The sequence below is a fragment of the Chlorocebus sabaeus genome, chromosome 16 (assembly GCF_047675955.1).
Source record: "Chlorocebus sabaeus isolate Y175 chromosome 16, mChlSab1.0.hap1, whole genome shotgun sequence".
NCBI lineage: Eukaryota > Metazoa > Chordata > Mammalia > Primates > Cercopithecidae > Chlorocebus > Chlorocebus sabaeus.
This window is the reverse complement of record NC_132919.1, coordinates 30,114,983-30,139,750: the sequence shown is the minus strand read 5'-3', so window position 1 is coordinate 30,139,750 and position 24,768 is coordinate 30,114,983.

Sequence of the window (24,768 nt, the reverse complement as noted above, 5' to 3'; positions counted from 1 at the left end):
TCCCCCACCATTACACCATACCACAAAGGAGAGAGCTGGAGTTTAAACCCAGCTATAGGGGACTCAAAACCCCTCGTTTTCCAGTATGACTAAACTATCCAAGCTGTCTTTCTGGAACCCCAGAGTTTCAGGAAGCTACCCTCAGGAAGAAGAGGAGGCTGCAATATGGTGGGCTCTGCATTCCTATTTGCTTTCATCTGAAATTTTCTACTTGTGCCTGTTTTATAATTTGTTTGAAGATAATGGTTCTACTTGATAAAAAGAATTTTTTTGAAAACCACTACAGTATACTATGCTGTCTTCCAAAGTCTGATAATGAGAAATAACCAGCTAAAATGGCACCAACCCCGTCTCTACTAAAAATACAAAAAATTAGCCAGGCTTGGTGGCGGACGCCTGTAGTCCCAGCTACTCGGGAGGCTGAGGCAGGAGAATGGTGTGAATCCAGGAGGTGGAGCTTGCAATGAGCCTAAGCTGAGATCGCGCCACTGCACTCCAGCCTGGATGACAGAGTGAGATTCTGTCTCAAAAAAAAAGAAAAAAAAAAAACAAACCTGGCCGAGTGCGGTGGCTCTCGCCTGTAATCCCAGCACTTTGGGAGGCCGAGGTCAAGGTGGGCAGATCACGAGGTCAGGAGATCAAGAACATCCTGGCTAATACAGTGAAACCCTGTCTCTATTAAAATACAAAAAATTAGCCGGGCGTGGTGGCAGGCACTTGTAATCCCAGCTACTCTGGAGGCTAAGGCAGAGGAATCGCTTGAACCTGGGAGGCGGAAGTTGCAGTGAGCTGAGATTGCGCCACAGTGTCACTGCACTCCAGCTTTGGTGAGAGAGCGAGACTCTGTCTCAAAAAATAAATTAATTAATTCAATAAAATAAAAAATAAAAACCTATAAGATTAATGAAGATTACTTTGTTTCATGGTAATGAAATGCAGATGAAAAAGATCATTCTGGTCCGGTGCGGTGGCTCACGCCTGTAATCCCAGCATTTTGGGAGGCCCAGGCAGGCATATCACTACAGGTCAGGAGTTCAAGACCAGCCTGACCAACATGGATAAACCCCGTCTCTACTAAAAGTACAAAATTAGCCAGGCGTGATGGCGCATGCCTGTAATCCCAGCTACTGGGGAGGCTGAGGCAGGAGAATTGCTTGAACCCAGGAGGCAGAGGTTGCAGTGAGCCAAGATCACAACATTGCACGCCAGCCTGGGCAACAAGAGCAAAACTCCATCTCAAAAAAAGAAAAAGAAAATGAAAAAGATAATTCTGTAAATATCTCATGCATGCCCTGCCCAGAAAAAAAAATATTAGTTTTGCTGATAATACCACTAAACTTTGTGTGAACTTATGTTTTCTTCATTTTCTAGGGAAAAAAACAGCATTATTATGTCATTGTACTTCATAAATCATGTCAACATGATCATTAGGGTCAACCTGTCAGGTATTATCATCACTTCTTTTTTTTTCTTTTTGAGACTGAGTCTGACTGTCACTCAGGCTGGAGTACAGTGGTGTGATCTTGGCTCACTGCAACCTCCGCCTCCCAGGTTTGAGTGATTCTCCTGCCTCAGCCTCCCGAATAGCTGGGATTACAGGCATGCGCCACCAGGCCTGGCTAATTTTGTATTTTTTAGTACAGACGGGGTTTTACCATGTTAGTCAGGCTGGTCTTGAACTTCTGACCTCAGGTGATCCACCCACCTCAGCCTACCAAAGTGCTGGGATTCAGGCATGTGCCACCCTACCCAGCCATCACTTCTATAATACTACTATAGTCTGATTTCCATTCAAAGTTTATAAATTAACCTTTATTTTGCAATTGCTAATTTACTACTTTTTTTTTTTTTTTTTTTGAGACAGTCTTGTTCTGTTGCCTAGGCTGGACTGCAGTCGCGCGATCTCGGCTCACTGCAAACTCTTGCCTCCTGGGTTCACATTATTCTCCTGCCTCAGCCTCCAGAGTAGCTGGGACTACAGGCGCCCACCACCACGCCTGGCTAATTTTTTTGTATTTTTAGTAGAGACGGGGTTTCACCGTGTTAGCCATGATGGTCTCGATCTCCTGACCTCGTGATCCGCCCACCTCGGCCTACCAATATGCTGGGATTATAGGCGTGAGCCACTGGGTCCAGTCACTAATTTACTACTGTTAAGTAGAACAAATTAAGAGATGCAGACTTTTATTTTTAGCTATTTGTTGTTATTACACATACTGTTCTTATTTTCATAATACAATTTTATTTATTTATTTATTTATTTTTAGACAGAGTCTCATTCTGTTGCCCAGGCTGGAGTGCACTGCAGCCTGGGCAACAAGAGCTAAACTCTGTCTCAGAACAACAACAACCACCACCACCACAACAACAACAAAACATATTTAGGGCCGGGCACCGTGGCTTAGGCCTGTAAACCCAGCACTTTGGGAGGCTGAGGCGGGCAGATCACAATGTCAGGAGTTCGAGACCAGCCTGGCCAACATAGTGAAACCCCGTCTCTACTAAAAATACAAAAATTAGCCAGGCTTGATGGCACATGCCTGTAGTCCCAGGTACTCGGGAGGCCGAGGCAGGAGAATCGCTTGAAGCCAGGAGGCAGAGATTGCTGTGAGTGGAGATCACTCCACTGCACTCTAGCCTGGGCTACAGAGCCAGACTCTGTCTCAAAAAGAAAACAAAAAACTTATTTAGGGTTTAGAAGTACAGATTTCCTAAAGGCATATATTATGTAGTGCTGAAGTCTAAACTTTAATGTAGGTTCTTGTTAAAGTTACCTCAGTTCTTTAATTCTGAGAACTCACAGACATCACTTTCCAGTGTGCAATACGAAAGTTAAATTCACTTTTTTCTTTTACACCAAAGTTAAATTTATACCAATGTTATTTTTCTATAGAATTATAATTTTTTTTCTTTTTTTTGAGATGGAGTTTCGCTGGGTTGCCAGGCTGGAGTGCAGCGACACAATCTTAGCTCACTGCAATCTCTGCCTCCCGGGTTCCAGCAATTCTCCTGTCTCAGCCTCTGGAGTAGCTAGGATTACAGGCTCGCACCACCATGCCCAGCTAATTTTTGTATTTTTAGTAGAGACAGGGTTTTACCATGTTGGCCAGGATGGTCTTGACTTCCTGACCGTGTGATCCACCTGCGTTGGCCTCCCAAAGTGCTGAGATTACAGGCGTGTGCCATGGCACCCAGCCTAGAATTATAAGTTTTATAAAGCTTGGGTTCCATTTTTTATTTCTGAATTATCCAAAAACAAAAGACAAACGCTGTTATCTTCTAATGGGTGAAAAAAAGGGTTACAAATTTAGCTCAAAACATGTCAAGTGATATAGAAGAGTTCCTGGTAGCCGGGCGCGGTGGCTCACGCCTGTAATCCCAGCACTTTGGGAGGCCGAGGCGGGCGGATCACAAGGTCAGGAGATCGAGACCACGGTGAAACCCCGTCTCTACTAAAAATACAAAAAACTAGCCGGGCGAGGTGGCGGGCGCCTGTAGTCCAGCTACTCGGGAGGCTGAGGCAGGAGAATGGCGTGAACCCGGGAGGCGGAGCTTGCAGTGAGCCGAGATCACGGCCACTGCACTCCAGCCTGGGCGACAGAGCAAGACTCCGTCTCAAAAAAAAAAAAAAAAAAAGAAGAGTTCCTGGTAAGAAAATATACAACATTTAGGAAGTGAAACAAAATTAAAAACTAAACTTTACATTACACTTACCATGTAGTAATTTAAAAGTTATCTTTTTTTTTTTTTTTTTGAGACGGAGTTTCATTCTTTTTGCCCTGGCTGGAGTGCAATGGCGCCATCTCGGCTCACTGCAACCTCTGCCTCCCGGGTTCAAGTGATTCTCCTGCCTCAGCCTCTCAAGCAGCTGGGATTACAGGCACATGCCACCATACCAGGCTAATTTTTTGTATCTTTAGTAGAGATGGGGTTTCACCACATTGGCCAGGATGGTCTCGAACTCCTGACCTCAGGTGACCCACCCACTTTGACCTCGCAAAGTGCTGGGATTATAGGCATGAGCCACCACGTCCAGCCTTGTTTGATGTTTTTCTAATGATTAGAGTTGAGTTATAGGTTTTATGGAGAGAGATCACAAAAGTGAAGTACCATTGTCATCATACCATATCCAGGGTATTTGGTATCCATATGATTGTCATTATTGACATTAATCTTGATCACCTGGCAACATTTGTCAACCGTCTCCATATTTTTCTCTCCTGTACTCTTTGGAAGCAAGTCCCCAAGTGTAGCACTACACTCAAGGTGTGGTAATAGTGCTTGTGGTGGTGAATTAAGTTCTATCACCTTGATAGCTAAGTATCTGTATGAATAAATTATAATTCTTTTGTGAAGTGGATATTTATCTTCTCTTCCATTTCTGTATTTATTCAATACTTTATATCAGTGTGGATTCATGGATATTTATTTTATACTTTGGAGTATAATCTAATATTATCTTTTTAATTTTTTTTTTTTTTTTTGAGACAGGGTCTAGCTCTGTGGCTCAGGCTGGAGTGCAGTGGTGCGATCTTGGCTCACTGCAACCTCTGCCTCTCAGGTTCAAGTGATTCTCCTGCCTCAATCTCCAGAATAGCTAGAATTACAGGCACCTGCCACCACACCCAGCTAATTTTTTTGTTTGTTTTTGCTTGAGACAGTTTTGCTCTTGGTCCCCAGGCCGGAGTGCAATGGCACAATCTCAGCTCACCACAAACTGCCTCCCAGGTGCAAGCGATTCTCCTTACTCAGCCTCCTGAGTAGCTGGGATTACAGGCATGTGCCACCATGTCCCGCTAATTTTGTATTTTTAGTAGAGACGGGGTTTCTCCATGTTGGTCAGACTGGTCTCGAACTCCCAACCTGAGGTTATCTGCCCACCTCAGCCTCCCAGAGTGCTGGGATTACTGAGCCACCGCGCCCAGCTAATTTTTTTTTTTTTTTTTTTTTTTTTTTGGTATTTTTGTAGAGACAGGGTTTCACCACATTGGCCAGGCTGCTGCCTAGGCCTCCCAAAGTGCTGGGATTACAGACATGAGCCACCATGCCCAGACTCTTTTTTATTTTGATATTCAGATGGTTACTACTGTGGCCACTGGGAGATCTTTTAGTTAGCTCCTGTGCCACGCTGACATGCCTTCATCATTGAGGCTTTAAGCACTTTTCTACTTTCTAGTACTACAAATACACCAGCCGCATCTTGTATAATCCCTACTCCAATCCTTGAGGAGCCATTTCTCCAAAGAGTCCTAGTTCCTTTATTGGAGAAAGATATTGTGCCCAGAATTGGTTCCCTCCAGTGGGTTCTTGGTCCCGCCAACTTCAAGAACCAAACCGCAGACCCTTGCGGTCAGTGTTACAGTTCTTAAAGATGGTGTGTCCAGAGTTTGTTCCTTCAGATGTTCAGATGTGTCTGGAATGTCTTCCTCCTGGTGGGTTCGTGCTCTTGCTGACTTCAGGCGTGAAGCCACAGACCTTCACAGTGAGTGTTACAGCTCTTAAAAGTAGTGCATCCGGCCGGGCGCGGTGGCTCAAGCCTGTAATCCCAGCACTTTGGGAGGCTGAGAGGGGCGGATCACGAGGTCAGGAGATCGAGACCATCATGGCTAACACGGTGAAACCTGGTCTCTACTAAAAATACAAAAAACTAGCTGGGCTAGGTGGCGGGGGCCTGTAGTCCCAGCTACTCGGGAGGCTGAGGCAGGGGAATGGCTTGAACCCGGGAGGCAGAGCTTGCAGTGAGCTGAGATCCGGCCACTGCACTCCAGCCTGGGCGACAGAGCGAGACTCCGTCTCAAAAAAAAAAAAAAAAAAAGTAGTGCATCCGAGGTTGGTTGGTCCTCCTGGTGGGTTGGTGGCTTCATTGGCTTCAGGAGTGAAGCTGCAGACCTTCTCAGTGACTGCTGGCACTCATAAAGGTAGTATGGACCCAAAGAGTGAGCAGCAGCAAGATTTATTGCAAGAGCAAAAGGACAACACTTCCACAGGAGGGAAGGGGACCAGAGCAGGTTGTCCCTGAGCAGGTGGCCTGCTTTTACTCCCTTATTTGGCCCCACCCACATCCTGCTGATTGGTCCATTTTACAGAGTGTTGATTGGTCCGTTTCACAGAGTGCTGATTGGTGTGTTTACAATCCTTTAGCTAGACACAAAAGTTCTCCAAGTCCCCACCCAATTAGCTAGACACAGAGCACTGATTGGTGTGTTTAAAAAACTTTGGCTAGACACAGAGTGGTGATTGGTGTGTTTACAATCTAGCTAGACAGAAAAGTTCTCCAAGTGCCCAGCTGACCCAGAAGCCCTGCCAGCTTCAGTATTAGAAACCTAGATGTAGGCCGGGCGCGGTGGCTCAAGCCTGTAATCCCAGCACTTTGGGAGGCCGAGACGGGCGGATCACGAGGTCAGGAGATGGAGACCATCCTGGCTAACGCAGTGAAACCCCGTCTCTACTAAAAAAAATACAAAAAACTAGCCGGGCGAGGTGGCGGCGCCTGTAGTCCCAGCTACTCGGGAGGCTGAGGCGGGAGAATGGCGCAAACCCGGGAGGCGGAGCTTGCAGTGAGCTGAGATCCGGCCACTGCACTCCAGTCTGGGCGACAGCGCGAGACTCCCTCTCAAAAAAAAAAAAAGAAACCTAGATGTGAGGGCAGGAGTGGTGACTCATGCCTGTAATCCCAGCACTTTGGAGGGCCAAGGGGAGCAGATCACTTAAGGTCAGGAGTTTGAGACTCACCTGGCCAACATGGTGAAACCCCATCTCTACTCAAAATACAAAGTTAGCCGGGTGTGGTGGCACATACCTGTAATCCCACCTACTCCAGAGGCTGAGGCAGGAGAATCACTTGAACCCGGGAGGCAGAGGTTGCAGTGAGCCGAGATCATACCACTGCACTCCAGCCTGGGCAACAGAGTGAAGTAGTGTCTCAAAATAGAAAAAAAAAAAAAAAAAAAAAAAAATTACATGACCAGGCACGGTGGCTCACGTCTGTAATCCCAGCACTTTGGGAGGTTGAGGCGGGTGGATCATGAGGTCAGGAAATCAAGACCATCCTAGCTAACACGATGAAACCCCAACTCTACCAAAAGTACAAAAAATTATCAGGGCGTGGTGGCGGGCACCTGTAGTCCCAGCTACTTGGGAAGGTGAGGCAGGAGAACGGCGTGAACCAGGGAGGTGGAGCTTGCAGTGAACAGAGATCACGCCACTGCACTCCAGCCTGAGCAACAGAGCGAGACTCCATCTCAAAAAAAAAAAAAAATTTAAAAAGAAACCAAGGCCTGGTGCAATGACTCATCTCAAAAAAAAAAAAAGAAAGAAAGAAACCAAGATGTGGTTGCTGGGTATACTCATTGCTTCTGGGGTGTCAGTGCTTCTAGGCTCTCCAGTAGACAGAGCTAAAATATATGTATGTATACTAACCCATATATACACACAAATCTATAATTATTTCTGTAAATATCCATCTCTATAGTAAGCTAAACATGAGTTGTAGTAATCCAGTAGCCTTTTTCTTTTTTTTTTTTTTTTTGAGATAGACTCTCAGTATGGTGACTAGGCTGGCCTCAAACCCTGGGCTCAAGGGATCCTCCTGCCTCACTCAGGCTCCTGTGGTGCACTGCCACCATGCCCAGATGTGGTCTTTGGTTTTTTGATGAGAGTAATCATATTCTTTTTCAATCTGTCTCTTTTTTTCCAGAGTACTTACTCCAGTGGATCCAAGTTTGTGCAGTTAATATAATTACTCATGTGTTTAACAATTGTTGCCACATTTTATTTTATTTTATTTTATTTTATTTTATTTTATTTTATTTTATTTATGTATTAGTGTTGAGACAGAGTCTCACTCTGTCGCCCAGACTGGATCGCAGTGGCACGATCTCAGATCACTGCAACCTCCACTTCCCAGGCTCAAGCGATTCTCCTACCTTAGCCTCCTGAGTAACTTGGATTACAGGCATGCACCACCATGGCACGCCTGTAATTTTTGTATTTCTAGTAGAGACGGGGTTTCACTATGTTCTCAAGGCTGGTCTTGAACTCCTGATCTCAAATGATCCACCTGCCTTGGCCTCCCAAAGTGGCCTCCCAAAGTGGCCTCCCAAAGTGCTGGGATTACAGGCATGAGCCACTGTGCCTCGCCCTGTTGCCACATTTTAGTGAGGAAGAACTAATTTCATTTTCCCAGGAACCTTGAAATGTTAGGGAGGTAAGAGATGACAACCAAATCCTAGAGGAAAAGGAAAGCTGGAACCAGGTGCCATGGCTCATGCCTATGGGAGGCCAAGTCAGGAGGATCACTTGAAACCAGGAGTTTGAGACCAGCCTGAACAACACAGCAGGACCCTCCCTTCCTTCCTCCCTCCCTCCCTCCCTCCCTCCCTCTCTCTCTCTCTCTTTCCTTCTTTTTTTTTTTTTTTTGAGACAGAGTCTTACTCTGTTGCCCAGGCTAGAGTGCAGTGGTGCAGTCTCGGCTCACTGCAACCTCTGCCTCCAGGGTTCAAGTGCTTCTCCTGCCTCAGCCTCCCGAGTAGCTGGGATTACAGGTGCATGCCACCACACCCGGCTAATTTTTATTTTTAATAGAGAGGGGTTTCTCCATGTTGGTCAGGCTGGTCTCAAATTTCTGACCTCAGGTGATCTGCCCGCCTTGGCCTCCCAAAATGCTGGAATTACAGGTGTGAGACACTCATTTCTACAAAAAATAAAAGAAGACTGGGTGCAGTGGCTCATGTCTGTAGTCTCAGCTACTTGGGAGGCTGAGGTGGGAGAATCTCTGGAGCCCAGGAAGTCAAGGCTGCAGTGAGCCGTTATCACTCCATTGCACTCTAGCCTATATGATGGAGCAAGACCCTATCTCAAAAAAAAAAAATTAAATTAAATTAAAATAAAACAAAAAATAAAGGAAAGGGGGCACTGCTCATTGCCCTTCCCAACAAATGTTGTTGAAAGAGGAGATGAGGGGCCAGGTGCCACGGCTCATACCTGTAATCCTAGTACTTTGAGAGGCTGAGATGGGCGGATCACCTGAGGTCGGGAGTTCGAGACCAGCCTTCAACATGGTGAAACCCTATCCCTACTAAAAATACAAAAACTAGCTGGGCGTGGTGGCGCATACCTGTAATCCCAAATACTTGGGAGGCTGAGGCAGGAGAATCACTTGAACCAGGAGGCGGAAGTTGCAGTGAGCTGAGATTGCCCCCACTGCACTCCAGCTTGAGCAAAAAAGTAACACTCCATCTCAGGGAAAAAAAAGATAAGAAAATCATATGAGCCCAGGAGTTTGAGGCTACAGTGAGCCATGACTGTACTACTGTGTTCCAGCCTGGGTGACAGAGTGAGACCAAGATAAAAAAAAAAAAAAAGCACAGTTCCCTTTTCCTCATTAGAAGCTACTTTTCATTTCTTATAAATCTTTAAATTTTACTAATGTGTGTTAGTGGAAGAAAAAAGAACAGAATACGTCATGAATAGACATTGAGTTCACCATAAAACTTCCAAACAGAATTGGGGAACTTGTTATATTCTGTAACTCTGTTACATCAAGAGTTTTTCAGAGAAGTATGACTTGTAATAAATAGTTTGGAAATCTGAGTCTTAGAGACCTTTTCAAGAGCCTAAGCAACTGCCTCCTCCTTCAAAGAACACTAAGATGGAGCATTCTGCAAGTAAATAAATATCCCTAATTTCTCAGATAAAGGCATTGCAAAATGACTGCTTCCTAACTTCTTAACTCCTTCCATTCCTGGCCATACTGCTCTTCAGTCATACTAGTTTCAGCATTATTCCATGAACGTTTTCTACATTTTCTTAATAAGCCTAGAATACTTTCATTTCCTCATCAAAGCTCTACTTATTCATTGCTTTAACTCAGATGTTATCTCTGACATGAAAATATCTTCTCAATCTTCCCAGATAGAATGAATTACCTGTAATGTATGTGCTTGTCTCTTCCATTAGCTAATGAAGGTTGGAAATGCATCTAATTCATCTGTGCATCTCCAGAGCGCATTGTAGAATAGGCATTCAATAAATGTTTGTCAACTAATTGACAGAGGAATTCGCATATTGACAAAAAGTTGTTTCAGATACTGTTTGGTGAACTTTAGAACTTGCTCCTAGGTAAATGTTTGAAAAATTTAGAGAAGACACTGCAGTGGGAGCCCAGATACCTCTCAGCCACCATCTACATAGTCTTAGAAAAATCACTTCAGGGCCAGGCACGGTGTCTCACGCCTGTAGTCCCATAAATTTAGGAGGCCGAGGCAGATGGATCACTTGAGGTCAGAAGTTCGAGACCACCCTGGCCAACATGGTGAAACCCCATCTCTACTAAAAATACAAAAATTAGCTGGGCGTGGTGGTGCACGCCTGTAGTCCCAGCTACTCAGGAGGCTAAGGCAGGAGAATCATTTGAACCTAGCAGGCAGAGGTTGCAGTGAGCCAAGATCCCACCACTGCACTCCAGCCTGGCGATGGGGCAAGATTCCGTTTAAAAAAAAAAAAAAAAGTTGGCACTTAACTGTATAAACTAGCAGTTTTTTCTGAGGACATATCTTGTAGATTAAAAACAAATTGGCCGGGCGCGGTGGCTCAAGCCTGTAATCCCAGCACTTTGGGAGGCCGAGACGGGCGGACCACGAGGTCAGGAGATCGAGACCATCCTGGCTAACACGGTGAAACCTCGTCTCTACTAAAAAAATACAAAAACCTAGCTGGGCGAGGTGGCGGGCGCCTGTAGTCCCAGCTACTCGGGAGGCTGAGGCAGAAGAATGGCATAAACCCGGGAGGAGGAGCTTGCAGTGAGCTGAGATCCGGCCACTGCACTCCAGCTTGGGTGACAGAGCGAGACTCCGTCTCAAAAAAAAAAAACAACAAAATTGACTAGCAGTCTTTGAAATGAACACTATACTTTACCTTTATGGCTTGTATTGAGAAAAGTATATAATGCTTAATAAAATAAAAACCCCAGCTGGGTGTGGTGGCTCATGCCTATAATCCCAGCACTTTGGGAGGCCCAGGCAGGCAGATCACCTGAGGTTGGAAGTTCGAGACCAGTCTGACCAACATGGAAAAACCCCGTCTCTACTAAAAATACAAAATTAGCTGGGCATGGTGGCGCATGCTGTAATCCCAGCTACTTGGGAGGTTGAGGCAGGAGAATCACTTGAACCAAGGAGGCAGACATTGCAGTGAGCCGATATCGCACCATTGCACTCCAGCCTGGGCAATAAGAGCAAAACTCCGTCTCAAAATAAAATGAAATAAAATAAAAACCCCGACCCACTAGAAGACCTAAAAGACAAGGGAAGACATGCTAGGTTTTTCCACGGCAGATTCCTCCAGGCAGAATTAGTCATTTGCAAGGCATTCCTATAATAGTTTGTGCATATATTTTTCATGTTCTTATCACATTGAGTAATACATACTTAAGTTTCTCCTACTACACCATGGAGTGCTTTAAAGAAAAGAAATGGCCAGGCGTGGTGGATCACGCCTATAATCCCAGCACTTTGGGAGGCCAAGGCGGGCGGAGGAGTTCAAGACCAGCCTGGCCAACATGGTGTAACTCCGTCTCCACTAAAAACACAAAAATTAGCCGGGCGTGGTGGCACATGCCTGTGATCCCAGCTACTCAGGAGACTGAGGCAGGAGACCTGCTTGAACCTGGGAGGCAGAAGTTGCAGTGAGCCAAGACCAGGCCATTGTACTGCAGGCTGGGTGACAGAGTGAGACTCCATCTCAAAAAAAAAAAAAAAAGAAAAAAGAAAACAAATGTATATTACTCATCCTTGTATCCTCAGCAGCTTGCTTAAGACCTTGCCCATAGCAGATACCTAATCAATATTTGTTTGATGAACTAATAAGAAAGGTGGAATGTGAATTGAGCCTTGAGGGTTTCAGTAAGCAGAGAAGCAATAGAAAGCTTTACTCAAGGGAGTGACAAGATCAGAACTGCGTTTGGAAGATTATCTGATTTACTTTTTTTTTTTTTTGAGACGGAGTCTTGCTCTGTCACCCAGGCTGGAGTACAGTGGCACCATCTTGGCTCACTGCAACCTCCACCTCCTGGCTTCAAGCCATTCTCCTGCCTCAGCCTCCCCAGTAGCTGGGATTACAGGCACACACCACCATGCCCAGTTAATTTTTGTATTTTTAGCAGAGACAGGGTTTCACCATATTGGCCAGGCTGGGCTTGAACTCTTGACCTCATGATCTGCCCACCTCGGCCTCCCAAAGTGCTGGGATTACAGGCATGAGCTACCATGCCTGACCCCTAATTTACTTTTATTACATTAGAGACCATGAATTTTTTTTTTTTTTTTTTTTTTTGAGATGGAGTCTCGCTCTGTCACCCAGGCTGGAGTGCAGTGGCGCAATCTCGGCTCACTGCAAGCTCCACCTCCCAGGTTCACGCCATTCTCCTGCCTCAGCCTCCCAAGTAGCTGGGACTACAGGTGCCCGCCACCATGCCAGGCTAATTTTTTGTATTTTTAGTAGAGACGGGGTTTCACTGTGTTAGCCAGGATGGTCTCGATCTCCTGACTTCATGATCTGCCCGCCTTAGCCTCCCAAAGTGCTGGGATTACAAGCGTGAGCCGCCACACCTGGCCGACCCTGATTATTTTGAAGCAATAGTTTATAAGAGCTGGCTCAAACCAGCCTGGTATGACTGGGCGATTGAGTAAGACTTGTCTCAAAAAACAAACAAACAAACAAAAAAGGTATACAGTTATGTTCTTTTGTAAGGAAGGATTTCCTTAGACTTCTCAGCAATAACACAGAAATGAGAAGACAAGTCACAGTTCTAAGGAAAAATGGAGTCCAACCTAGAATTATGTAACCAGACAAATTATCACATACAGAATCAACTGTTGAATTTTTATAAAATTTTAAAAGCCAGTTGTTAAAACACTGTCACTGTTAAATTATTATGTAGTTACAATTAAATCAATTATATTAAAAACCAAAATAAATAATCAAAACTCATTACTTCCAAATTATTATTATTATTATTGGAGACGGAGCTTCACTGTTGTTGTCTAGACTGGAGGGCAATGGCATGATCTTGGCTCCCTGCAACCTCCACCTCCCGGGTTCAAGCAATTCTCCTGCCTCAGCCTCCCGAGTAGCTGGGATTACAGGCACCCGCCACCGTGGTCGGCTAATTTTTGTATTTTGAGTAGAGACAGGGTTTCACCATGTTGGCCAGGCTCATCTCAAACTCCTGACCTCAGGTGATCCGCCCACCTCGGCCTCCCAAAGTGCTGGGATTACAAATGTGAGCCACTGCGTCCAGCCCCAAATTATTTTTCTACATTTTATTGTTATCTATGCACTTGAGATTATTTACGTGTATTCTATCTATATGGTGGGAATGCTAATATGCTACTGTGCATCTCTTCCGGATTCCACCTTCAGTGATATAATGTTAGTAGCTTGAAAGCAGCCATGATGGAAATATTTGCACTATCAAAATGGGCAAACACTGCAAATCAAGGCTTTCTTCCCCCTGCTTCTGAGAGTTGGTTGTTAGAAATGTACTAGCACATCGGCCGGGTGAGGTGGCTCACGCTTGTAATCCCAGTACTTTGGGAGGCCGAGGTGGGCGGATCACGAGGTCAGGAGATCGAGACCATCCTGGCTAACACAGTGAAACCCCGTCTCTACTAAAAATACAAAAAATTAGCTGGGCGAGGTGGCAGGCACCTGTAGTCCCAGCTACTCTGGAGGCTGAGGCAGAAGAATGGCATGAACCCGGGAGGCGGAGCTTGCAGTGAGCCGAGATTGCGCCACTGCACTCCAGCCTGGGAGACAGAACGAGGCTTCATCTCAAAAAAAAAAAAAGTAATGTATTAGCACATCATTGTTTTTTGTTTTTTGGGTTTTTTTTTTGAGACAGAGTCTCACTTTTGTTGCCCAGACTGGAGTGCAATGGCACAATCTCGAGTCACCACAACCTCGGCCTCCTGGGTTCAAGCAATTCTCCTGCCTCAGCCTCCCGAGTTGCTGGGATTACAGGCATGGGCCACCATGCCCGACTAATTTTCATATCTTTAGTAGTGGTGGAGTTTCTCCATGTTGGTCAGGCTGGTCTTGAACTCCCAACCTCAGTTGATCCACCCACCTCAGCCTCCCAGAGTGCTGGGATTACAGGCATGAGCCACTGCTCCCGGCCTAGCATACTATTGTTTAGAAGGCAACATTGATCGGGCTGGGCGTGGTGGCTCAAGCCTGTAATCCCAGCATTTTGGGAGGCCGAGACGGGTGGATCCCGAGGTCAGGAGATCGAGACCATCCTGGCTAACGTGGTGAAACCCCATCTCTACTAAAAAATACAAAAAACTAGCCAGGCGCGGTGGCGGGCACCTGTAGTCCCAGCTACTCGGGAGGCTGAGGTAGGAGAATGGCGTAAACCCGGGAGGCGGAGCTTGCAGTGAGCTGAGATCTGGCCACTGCACACCAGCCTGGGTGACAGAGCGAGACTCCGTCTCAAAAAAAAAAAAAAAAAGAAGGCAACATTGATCAAAGGGCAATGAAAAGTCTGGAAAATAGAGTTGAGGAAATTTGCAGACAGTGGGGGAAAAAAGAAAGATAAGTGTGAAAGAAAAGATGAGAGAATTAGACTTACTTGGATATTCCAAAATACAAAAGTAACAGGAATTTAAGAAAGAAAGAACAAAGATGGATGGGGTGGAGCACGGTGGGGTACGAGTGTCTGGAGGTAGAAGATAGGAGTAATGCAAGAGGAATAAAGCAAAAAAAAAATTCCAGAACTGAGGGCAACAGTTTCTAAATTGAAAGGGCTCTCTGTCTGGCACAATGAATGAAAATGCACATTAAAGCATGGCATGTCACTTGCATTTTCTTTTTCTGTTTTTGTTTTTGAGATGGAGTTTTGCTTTTGTCATTCAGGCTGGGGTCCAATGGCATGCTCTTGGCTCACTGCAACCACCTCTTCCCAGGTGCAAGCGATTCTCCTGCCTCAGCCTCCTGAGTAGCTGGGATTATAGGTGCCTGCCACCGCGTCCGGCTAATTTTTGTAGTTTTAGTAGAAACGGGGCTTCACCATGTTGGCCAGGCTGGTCTCAAAGTCCTGACCTCAGGTCATCTACCTGCCTTGGCCTCCCAAAGTGCTGGGATTACAGGCGTGAGCCACCATGCCTGGCCTGTCACTTGCATTTTCAAAACATCAAAGATAGAAGATCCTCAAAGCTTCCAGAATTAATAATAAAAATAGGGTCATACAAAAGGTATACAGTTGTGTTAGCTGGGTGCAGTGGCAGGCGCGTGTAATCCCAGCTACTCGGGATGCTGAGGCAGGAGAATCGCTTGAACCCAGGCAGCAGAGGTTGCAACGAGCTGAGATCGTGCTCCTGCACTCCAGCCTGGGCGACTGAGTGAGACTTGTCTCAAAAAACAAACAAACAAAGAAACAAAAAAGGTACACAGTTATGTTCTTTTGTAAGTAAGGATTTCCTTAGACTTCTCAGTAATACAGAAATTAGAAGACAAGTCATACTTCTAAGGAAAAATGGATTCCAACTTAGAATTATGTAACCAGACAAATTATCACATTAATCAAGTGAGATCAAATAAAGATATATTTCACCCAGGAGGCTGAGACAGGAGGATGGCTTGAGGCCAGGAGTTTGAGGCTGCAGTGGCTATGCTGGTGCCTGTGAATAGCCACTGCATTCCAGCCTGGGCAACATAGCAATACTTTGTCCTTTAAAAAAAAAAAAAAAAGGTATTTTCAGGCATGCAACATCTCAAAAAATTTTCCCCTTCACCACACCCTTTGTCAGAAAGCTACTGGAGGACATATTCTACCAAAGTGAGGGAGAAAAACAAACATGGAATCCAGGACAAAGGGGACTCACAGAAAGAGGTAAAGAAAATTCCCAGGATGATGAAGAAGGGAATTCCCAGAACAGCTGTGCAGTTTGTCTAGAGAGCAACAGTTAAGATTCGCATGGAAGGAATATTTCCAAGAAAAAACAAAATAAATGTATTATCTGATGAGTTTGAGTGAACGGAGCCTATCGGTTCTGGCAAAGCATTTGGGGGTGGGGGGATTAATGATGGGTACATAGTAGCCTTAACAAACTGTTAAGACAATCACTAACCCCAAGGAAAAGAAAAAAAAAAAAAAAAGTCTGATAAGAAAGGAGATATGGCCGGGGACGATGGCTCACGCCTGTAATCCCAGCACTTTGGGAGGCCGAGGCGGGCAGATCACTTGAGGTCAGGAGTTCGAGACCAGCCTGGCCAACATGGTGAAAACCCATTTCTACTAAAAATACAAAAATTAGCCGGGTGTGCTGCTGAACCCCTGTAATCCCAGCTACTCAGGAGGCTGAGGCAGGAGAATCGTTTGAACCCGGGAGGCGCAGGTTGTGGTGAGCCAAGATCCAGCTACTGCAATCCAGCCTGGAGAACAAAGCAAGACTCCGTCTCAAAAAAAAAAAAAAGGCCGGGCGCGGTGGCTCAAGCCTGTAATCCCAGCACTTTGGGAGGCCGAGACGGGCGGATCACGAGGTCAGGAGTTCGAGACCATCCTGGCTAACACGGTGAAACCCCGTCTCTACTAAAAAATACAAAAAACTAGCCGGGCGAGGTGGCGGGCGCCTGTAGTCCCAGCTACTCGGGAGGCTGAGGCAGGAGAATGGCGTGGACCCGGGAGGCGGAGCTTGCAGTGAGCTGAGATCCGGCCACTGCACTCCAGCCTGGGTGACAGAGCGAGACTCCGTCTCAAAAAAAAAAAAAAAAAAAAAAAAAAAGGAAATGTAATCATAGTATATTACACAAACGAACTGGGAAAAGTATTTTCTTTATCTTTTTTTTTTGGAGATCGAGTTTCGCTCTTGTTGCCCAGGCTGGAGTGAAGCGGCGCAATCTCGACTCACCGCAACCTCTGCCTGCCAGGTTCAAGCGATTCTCCCGCCTCAGCCTCCCTGAGTAGCTGGGATCACAGGCATAGCGCCACCACATCCGGCTAATTTTGTATTTTTAGTAGAGACGGGGTTTCTCCATGTTGGTCCGGCTGGTCTCAAACTCCTGACCTCAGACGATCCGCCCGCCTCAGCCTCACAAAGTGTTGGGATTACAGGCTTGAGCCACCGCGTTTGGCCGGGAAAATTATTTTCAAACTCATAATAACATAAATTCAAAATCGGTTTAGCCCACAATTTGGGAAGGTTAGGGGATGAGTGTGTGTAGGGACGCGGCAGGCAGAGTTGGTGAGAGGCCAAAAAGAGGATGATACCACACTTAGTGGGAAACAGACCCTCCACCATAAAGATAAAGGAGATCGCCCTCAGAAACTGCTCAAGTCCTGGACCCTCTCAGATGCATAATGGAGTGAGAAAGGGGGTCAGGAGGAAGGAGTGGAGAGGGTTAGTGGCGGGGGGTTGTTTGGAGCAAGGCTTCTGTGTTGTGACCCCTTCCCTCTTTGGAGGAAGGGGCATGGAGTGCTCCCCTCAAATCAGAGCTCCAGGAGGGGCCTTGGAACGGTAACGCGCGAGCTGGGAAACCTGAAGCCCTGGTGCCCTCCCCACGAAAGCCAGAGGCCGGCTGTGACCTGGGCCGGATTCCCTTCCTGTGGACAGGGAGGCCAACTCCTTGCCTGGGGACAGGACAAGGTTGTGGGGTTGGTCTGGAGCTGCAGGCATGGAGTTACCGCGGTGAGGGAGGCCTGCTTCGGCGGCCCAGAGGCCGGACAGGGGCGCGGGGACCCGGCTGCATCGGCGGCGGTCGTCCTTTCCGCGGCAGCTGCTGCCGCCCTGTCGAGCGCCCGCAGGAAACCTCCAGAAAGCCCCGGGCAGGGCAGCGCCCACTTCCATCTGCCGCCCGCCCGGGGTCCCGGCCGCTCCGCCAAACAAGTAGAGAGTCCTGACGCTCCCAGCCCCGACCTGGGTCCTCGCCCTGCGACTCCCACTCCTGTCCCAGTCCCCTACCACACGGACCTCGGCCCCAACCACGACGGTCACCTCGGACCCCGGCTCTCGCTCCCCGACCCTCGCTCTCTGACAAGGAGTCTGGGGCGAGGGCGTGGAGCCGCGGGCGGCGGGAGGCGACCGCTCAGCCGCGGTGCAGGGTCCCGGGGGTGGGGGTCGCTGAGCCCGGGCCGGGCTGGCTGGGGCTGCGCAGCCCAGCGTGCACGCCGCGGGCGAAAGCCTGTGCCCCACCTAGAGCGGAGCCAGCGGCATGTGCACCTAGGCCAAAGAGGTGACCCCGGGAATGAAATCTAAGGAACAGAAGGAGTTAACTGTAGAGTGGCGTTTTGGTTACATCGTACTTAAATCTGTGCCACACACCAGTTAAACCGGTTATTTAGAAAGATGGCGGGAAACCAGTAGAAATACCTGAAAAAAAATACCACATGATTGCACTGGAAAGTTACAATTCCAGAGAGGGGATGCATGGGGGAGGGGAATGCCATTTTTCTTTACAAGTCTTAGAGTGCTGTTTGGGTTTTAAAACTAATTAATTAAAATTTTCGCCGGGCGCGGTGGCTCAAGCCTGTAATCCCAGCACTTTGGGAGGCTGAGACGGGCGCATCACGAGGTCAGGAGATCGAGACCCTCCTGGCTAAAACGGTGAAACCCCGTCTCTACTAAAAAATACAAAAAAACTAGCCGGGCGAGGCGGCGGGCGCCTGTAGTCCCAGCTACTTGGGAGGCTGAGGCAGGAGAATGGCCTGAACCCGGGAGGCGGAGCTTGCAGTGAGCTGAGATCTGGCCACTACACTCCAGCCTGGGCGACAGAGCGAGATTCTGTCTCAAAAAAAAAAAAAAAAAAAAAAAAAAAATTTTCCTGGTGGGGCGCGGTGGCCCACGCCTGTAATCCCAGCATTTGGGAGGTCGAGGTGGGCGGATCACCTGAGATCAGGAGTTCGAGACCAGCGCGGCCAACATGGTGCATTTTGTAAAAATGCAAAAATTAGCTGGGAATGGTGGCGGGAACCTGTAAGCTCAACTACTTCGGAGGCTGTGGAGGGAAAATGGCTTGAACCCGGGAGGCGTAGGTTACAGCGAGCCGAGATCCCGCCACTGTACTCCCACCTGGGCGACAGAGTGAGACCGTGTCTCTAAATAAATAAATAATAAAATAAAATTTTATTTAAAAAAGAACCGTAGTGACCTTTAGTTACCCCGAATCCTAGATTTCCCAGCAGGCTCCCCAATTCACTGGCTGTGAGCTCTTGGTCAAGCCATTTTGTCCTTTGGAGCCTTGGTTTGCTTATCTGTTAAATGACACTAGTAACACCCAACCAGAGTTGCTGTAAGGATTAGTGACAAGTTCCACGAAGTGCTTTGTCAGGGCCTGCGGTGGGCACAAACCAGCTGTTCAATGAACCTTATGAATGAAGTTATTTTAAATGAATAAGGGGGTTTGTAGCCAAAAGTGGCCTCTTGCCTACAATACCTGTGTGCTTAAGGGCTGGAGTTTATGTGATCCAATTTGAATGTGGGTTTTAGAGCAGACCAAGACTGTAAAGGAAAGCAATAATAGAACTATTTGTGTGAACCACTTGAGGGCTTTTTAAATGTTAATTGGTACCTGGATAGCTCCCAGGTTGTGGACTCTTGAAGTGAGATGCAGAGAAAAGGGGGTGGAACTTGCAAAAGAGAGAATATGCTATATTTATTATCTCATTAGCAAATAGAAAAATTAGGGAAATGATTCACTTTACAAAAAGGGTTCCTTACATGAAAAATGGATCACAAGCCCCTTAAGAGGGAGTCATCTCTGGTGCTTAAAAACAATTTATAAGAGAAAAGCTTAGATATTTCAGTCATTTGCTGTGAAGTGACAATCAGAAGTTAAGGTAAAGGAAATGTTCATCTTAATATCCCACTGAACCCTAAAAAGTTGATGGAACTAGGATTTGAATCAGTTTGATTCTGAAGCCTATTTTAACTTTTTTTTTTTGGTCTCCATTAAAATGTTTTATTTAAATAGAAATTACAGGCCAGGCGCGGTGGCTCATACCTGTAATCCCAGCACTTTGGGAGGCCGAGGTGGGGAGATAACCTGAGGTCAGGAATTCAAGACCAGCCTGACCAACAAGTAAAAATACAAAATTAGCTGGGCGTGGTGGTACATGCCTGTAATCCTTGCTACTCAGGAGGCTGAGGCAGGAGAATCACTTGAACCTGGGAGGTGGAGGTTGCGGTGAGCTGAGATAGCGCGACTGCACTCCAGCCTGGGCAACAAAAGTGAAACGCTGTCCCCAAAAATAATAATAATAGGCCGGGCGCAGTGGCTCATACCTGTAATCCCAGAACTTTGGGAGGCTAAGGCAGGTGAATCACGAGGGTAAGAGACCCAGATATCCTGGCCAACATGGTGAAACTCTATCTCTACTAAAAATACAAACATTAACTGGGTGTGGTGGCGCATGCCTGTAGTCCCAGTTACTTGGGAGTCTGAGGCAGGAGAATCTTGAACCTGGGAGGCAGAGGTTGCAATGAGCCGAGATCATGCCACTGCACTCCAACCTGGTGACGGAGTGAGACTCCATCTCAAAAAAAAATTAATTAATAAATAAATATTACAAAAATGATATGCCTTTGTTATATTACTCAACGATATAGCAAGGTATAAAGTCCTTTTTCCATTTCCCAGAGTTTATCAATCTGAATGATTTGGTGGGCAATCCTCCAATCTTTTTTTTTTTGAGATGGAGTCTTACTCTTTGTCCCGGCTGGAGTGCAGTGGTGAGATCTCGGCTCACTGCAATCTCCTTCTCCAAGGGTTCAAGCAATTCTCCTGCCTCAGCCCCCCCCCGCAGTGGCTGGAATCACAGGCGCCTGCCCCCACACCCTGCTAATTTTTGTATTTTTAGTAGAGAGGGAGTCTCACCATCTTGGCTAGGCTAGTCTTGAACTCCTGACCTGGTGATCCACCGCCCCCCCACTGCCAGGTCTCTCAAAGTGCTGGGATTACATGCGTGAGCCACTGTGCCCAGCTGCTTTTTTTTTTTTTTTAATGACACATACACATATTTAAAATGGATTATTCAATATACTGTTCTGCAACTTGCCTTTTTTTTTTTTGAGATGGAGTCTGGCTCTGTCACCCAGGCTGGAGTGCAGTGGTGCAATCTCGGCTTACTGCAAGCTCCGCTCCCGGCTTCACGCCGTTCTCCTGCCTCAGCCTCCCGAGTAGCTGGGACTACAGGCGCCTGCCACCACGCCTGGCTAATTTTTTGTATTTTTAGTAGAGACAGAGTTTCACCGTGTTAGCCAGGATGGTCTCGATCTCCTGACCTCGTGATCCGCCCGCCTCGGCCTCCCAAAGTGCTGGGATTACAGGCGTGAGCCACAGCGCCCGGCCTGCAACTTACCTTTCTAAAATTTAGCAACGTAAAATAAGCCTATTTCCATCCCATTAGATATACACACTCCTTACTTTCTTTAATGGTTGCATAGTATACCATTGCATGGATGTACTATAATTTATTTAACCACTTTTCTTATACATCATTTGGGATCTTTCAAATTTTTTGCTCTTATCAACATTGCTTCAGTGACCATTCTTATATATGTTTGTGCACTTCTGTTAGTATTTCTGTACAATAGATTTGTAAATGTTAGAATTATTGGGCCTTAAAGTATGTATGTTTAAAATAGTGGTAGATACTGCCAAAGTATACTTAAAATAAAGCTGGTGGTCTTAACCGTTATGCCGCACTGCCCCTCAAGCAAAGTAGTGAATACATTTTAAAATAGCTGGCTTCCTTTGTGGTGGTGGCAGCTGTGTGGGCTCATAGGGGTGAGCTTCTCATGGAGAAGGAAAAAGAGAAAGACTGTGAACAAGTCTTTGAAGCAGAAAGCCTTTTTCCTTAGATATTTTGTGTTTATCCAAGACAATGGTGTTAACTGAAACTGTGCAGGTTAACTTTGGGTTTGTGGCCCTCTTGTGGTTCGTAAATTCTCACTATTCAAAAGAACATGGTATTTTAATTTCTTTTAAATTCTCACTATTCAAAATACAAGGTATTTGAATTTCTTTCTTTCTTTCTTTCTTTTTTTTTTTTTGAGACGGAATCTCACTCTGTCACCCAGGCTGGAGTGCAGCGGCGCGATATCGGCTCACTGCAACCTCCGCTTCCCAGGTTTAAGCGATTCTCCTGCCTCAGCCTCCTGAGTAGCTGGGATTACAGATGTGTGCAACCATGCCTGGCTAATTTTTGTATTTTTATTAGAGACAGGGTTTCGTCATGTTGCTCTGGCTGGTCTCAATCTCTTGACCTCGTGATCTGCCTGCCTCGGCCTCCCAAAGTACTGGGATTACAGCATGAGCCACTGTGCCCGGCCGGTATTAGAATTTCTAACAGTATATTACTTTTGTGATAATATAAATAAATAATTGTTAAAAGTGGCTGTATGATCTGTTGCTGTAAATCCAGAGTTTCGAACTTGTTTAAAGCAAGGTGCATTCACACTGTAAGTGTATTCTAGCTTGCCTTTAAAGGAGAACCAAATGGCTGCAAAGAGCACACTCCTTTGTGTTTCCTAATAAGTGTTCAAAGCTCCAAGGGTCGATCACCTTAGGCTTTGAAGAATATCGCCAACGTATCATTTGGCAGAAAATATGAAAATGAAATACCCTGGCTCTTCTAGATGTGACAGCAATTATGTAAACTAAGAATGGCATTTTTGTTAGGTTTTGGGAGTTGTAAAGAACAGAGACACTCCCTTAAGACGCCTCAAGCAACTTGGCATTATTGTAAATTGATACAGAGAATAACAAGAAGCACAAAGCTTCAATAGAATTGGATTCGAAACAGCTCAAATGAGACCTTAACTGCAGTTTGTGGATCCTCACTCCAGGGCGCTCTTATTAATGTGATTCATTGACTCTCCATTTTTTCTTAAGTACTGTGTTCCTTTTTCCTGTACTTTGTCCTGTATATCATTTCTATACTTCATAGTTTCTACATACTCATACTTATTGCTTCCTTACATCTTTGCCTTGTCAAGCTCCTCAATCTGCAACTAATGGTAATTCAGAGTCCAGAGAGGGAGAGTTAGATTAGTTCAGTTCATCTTTTCATACCAGGGAACATTATAGGATTTTGGCCAAACAGTGGATTGGTTGCCCTTGAGCCAAGAGCTTACCTGTGATCCAATCAATAGTGGCAAATTGCCCAGGATCAAGTGGTCAGAATAAAGTAGCTGTAGGTTCATCAGTTTCCTTCAGGAAGCGTTTTGGGCATATTAGACACTGGGATTCTTATAATAGGTGGTGTGCTAAATGTCCAGTAGTTTCTTTTCAGAGAATGTTTATTGAGTACATACCTAATGTTTTCCAATGCTAGGTTTCGGGGAATTCAAGGATAAATAAAGTACCCACGGAAGTCACAGTATCACAAAATACAGACATATGGATTCAAGAAATGTTATAACCAGTCTGGCCAACATGGTGAAACCCCATCTCTACTAAAAATGCAAAAATTAACTGGGTGTGGTGGCAGGCTGGAATCCTAGCTTCTTGGGAGGTTGAGACAGGAGAATTGCTTGAACCCAGGAGATAGAGGTTGCAGTGAGCCGAGATCGCACCACTGCACTCCAGCCCGGGCTACAGAGCAAGATTCCATCTCAAAAAAAATCACAAACAAACAAAAAACCCACAAATGTTGTAATAGGCAGTGGCTCATGCCTGTAATCCCAGCACTTTGAGAGGCTGAGGCGGGCAGATCACCTCAGGTCAGGAGTTCGAGACTAGCCTGGCCAACAGGGTGGAACCCCATCTCTATAAAAATACAAAAATTAGCCAGGCATGGTGATGCATGCCTGTAACCCAAATATTCAGGCAGCTGAGGCAGGAGAATTGCTTGAACCTCAGAGGCAGAAGCTGCAGTGAGCTGATATCAAACCACTGTACTCCAGCCTGGGCAACAGAACGAGACACCATCTCAAAAAAAAAAAAAAAAAAAGTTATAATACAAGCTAAATAGTACTGTAAAATTATACAAATATACATTCAAAAATTTCAGTTCTGGCCAGGCTCAGAGGTTCAGCCTGTAATCCCAGCACTTTGGGAGGCTGAGGTGGGTGGATCATCTGAGCTCAGGAGTTTGAGACCAGCCTGGCCAACGTGGTGAAACCCATCTCTACTAAAAATACAAAAATTAGCTAGGCATGGTGGCAGGTGCCTGTAATCCCAGCTACTCGGGAGGCTGAGGCAGGAGAATTGCTTGAACCCAGGAGATGGAGGCTATTGTGAGCCAAGATCATGCCATTGCACTCCAGCCTGGGTGACAACAGCAAAAATCCCTCTCAAAAAAAAAAAAAAAAAAAAAGGCCAGGCGCGGTGGCTCATGCCCTATAATCTGAACACTCTGAGAGGCTGAGGTGGGCAGATCATGAGGTCAGGAGATCGAGACCATTCTGGCTAACATGGTAAAACCCCGTCTCTATTAAAAATACAAAAAAGTAGCCGGGCATGGTGGTGGGTGCCTGTAGTCCCAGCTACTCGGGAAGCTGAGGCAGGAGAATGGCGTGAACCTGGGAGGCGGAGCTTGCAGTGAGCCAAGATTGCACCGCTGCACTCCAGCCTGGGCGACAGAGCGAGACTCCATCTCAAAAAAAAAAAAAAAATTCAGTTTCATGGAGCTTATGCTTTAATGTACATATGAGGAGAGACAATAAACACTATTATAGTATGTTAGATGGTGATCAGTGATATGGAGAAACAAAAAGTAGGAATGTAGAATAAGAAGTATTGAGGTGAGGGGCTGCAATTGGTAATAGGAGA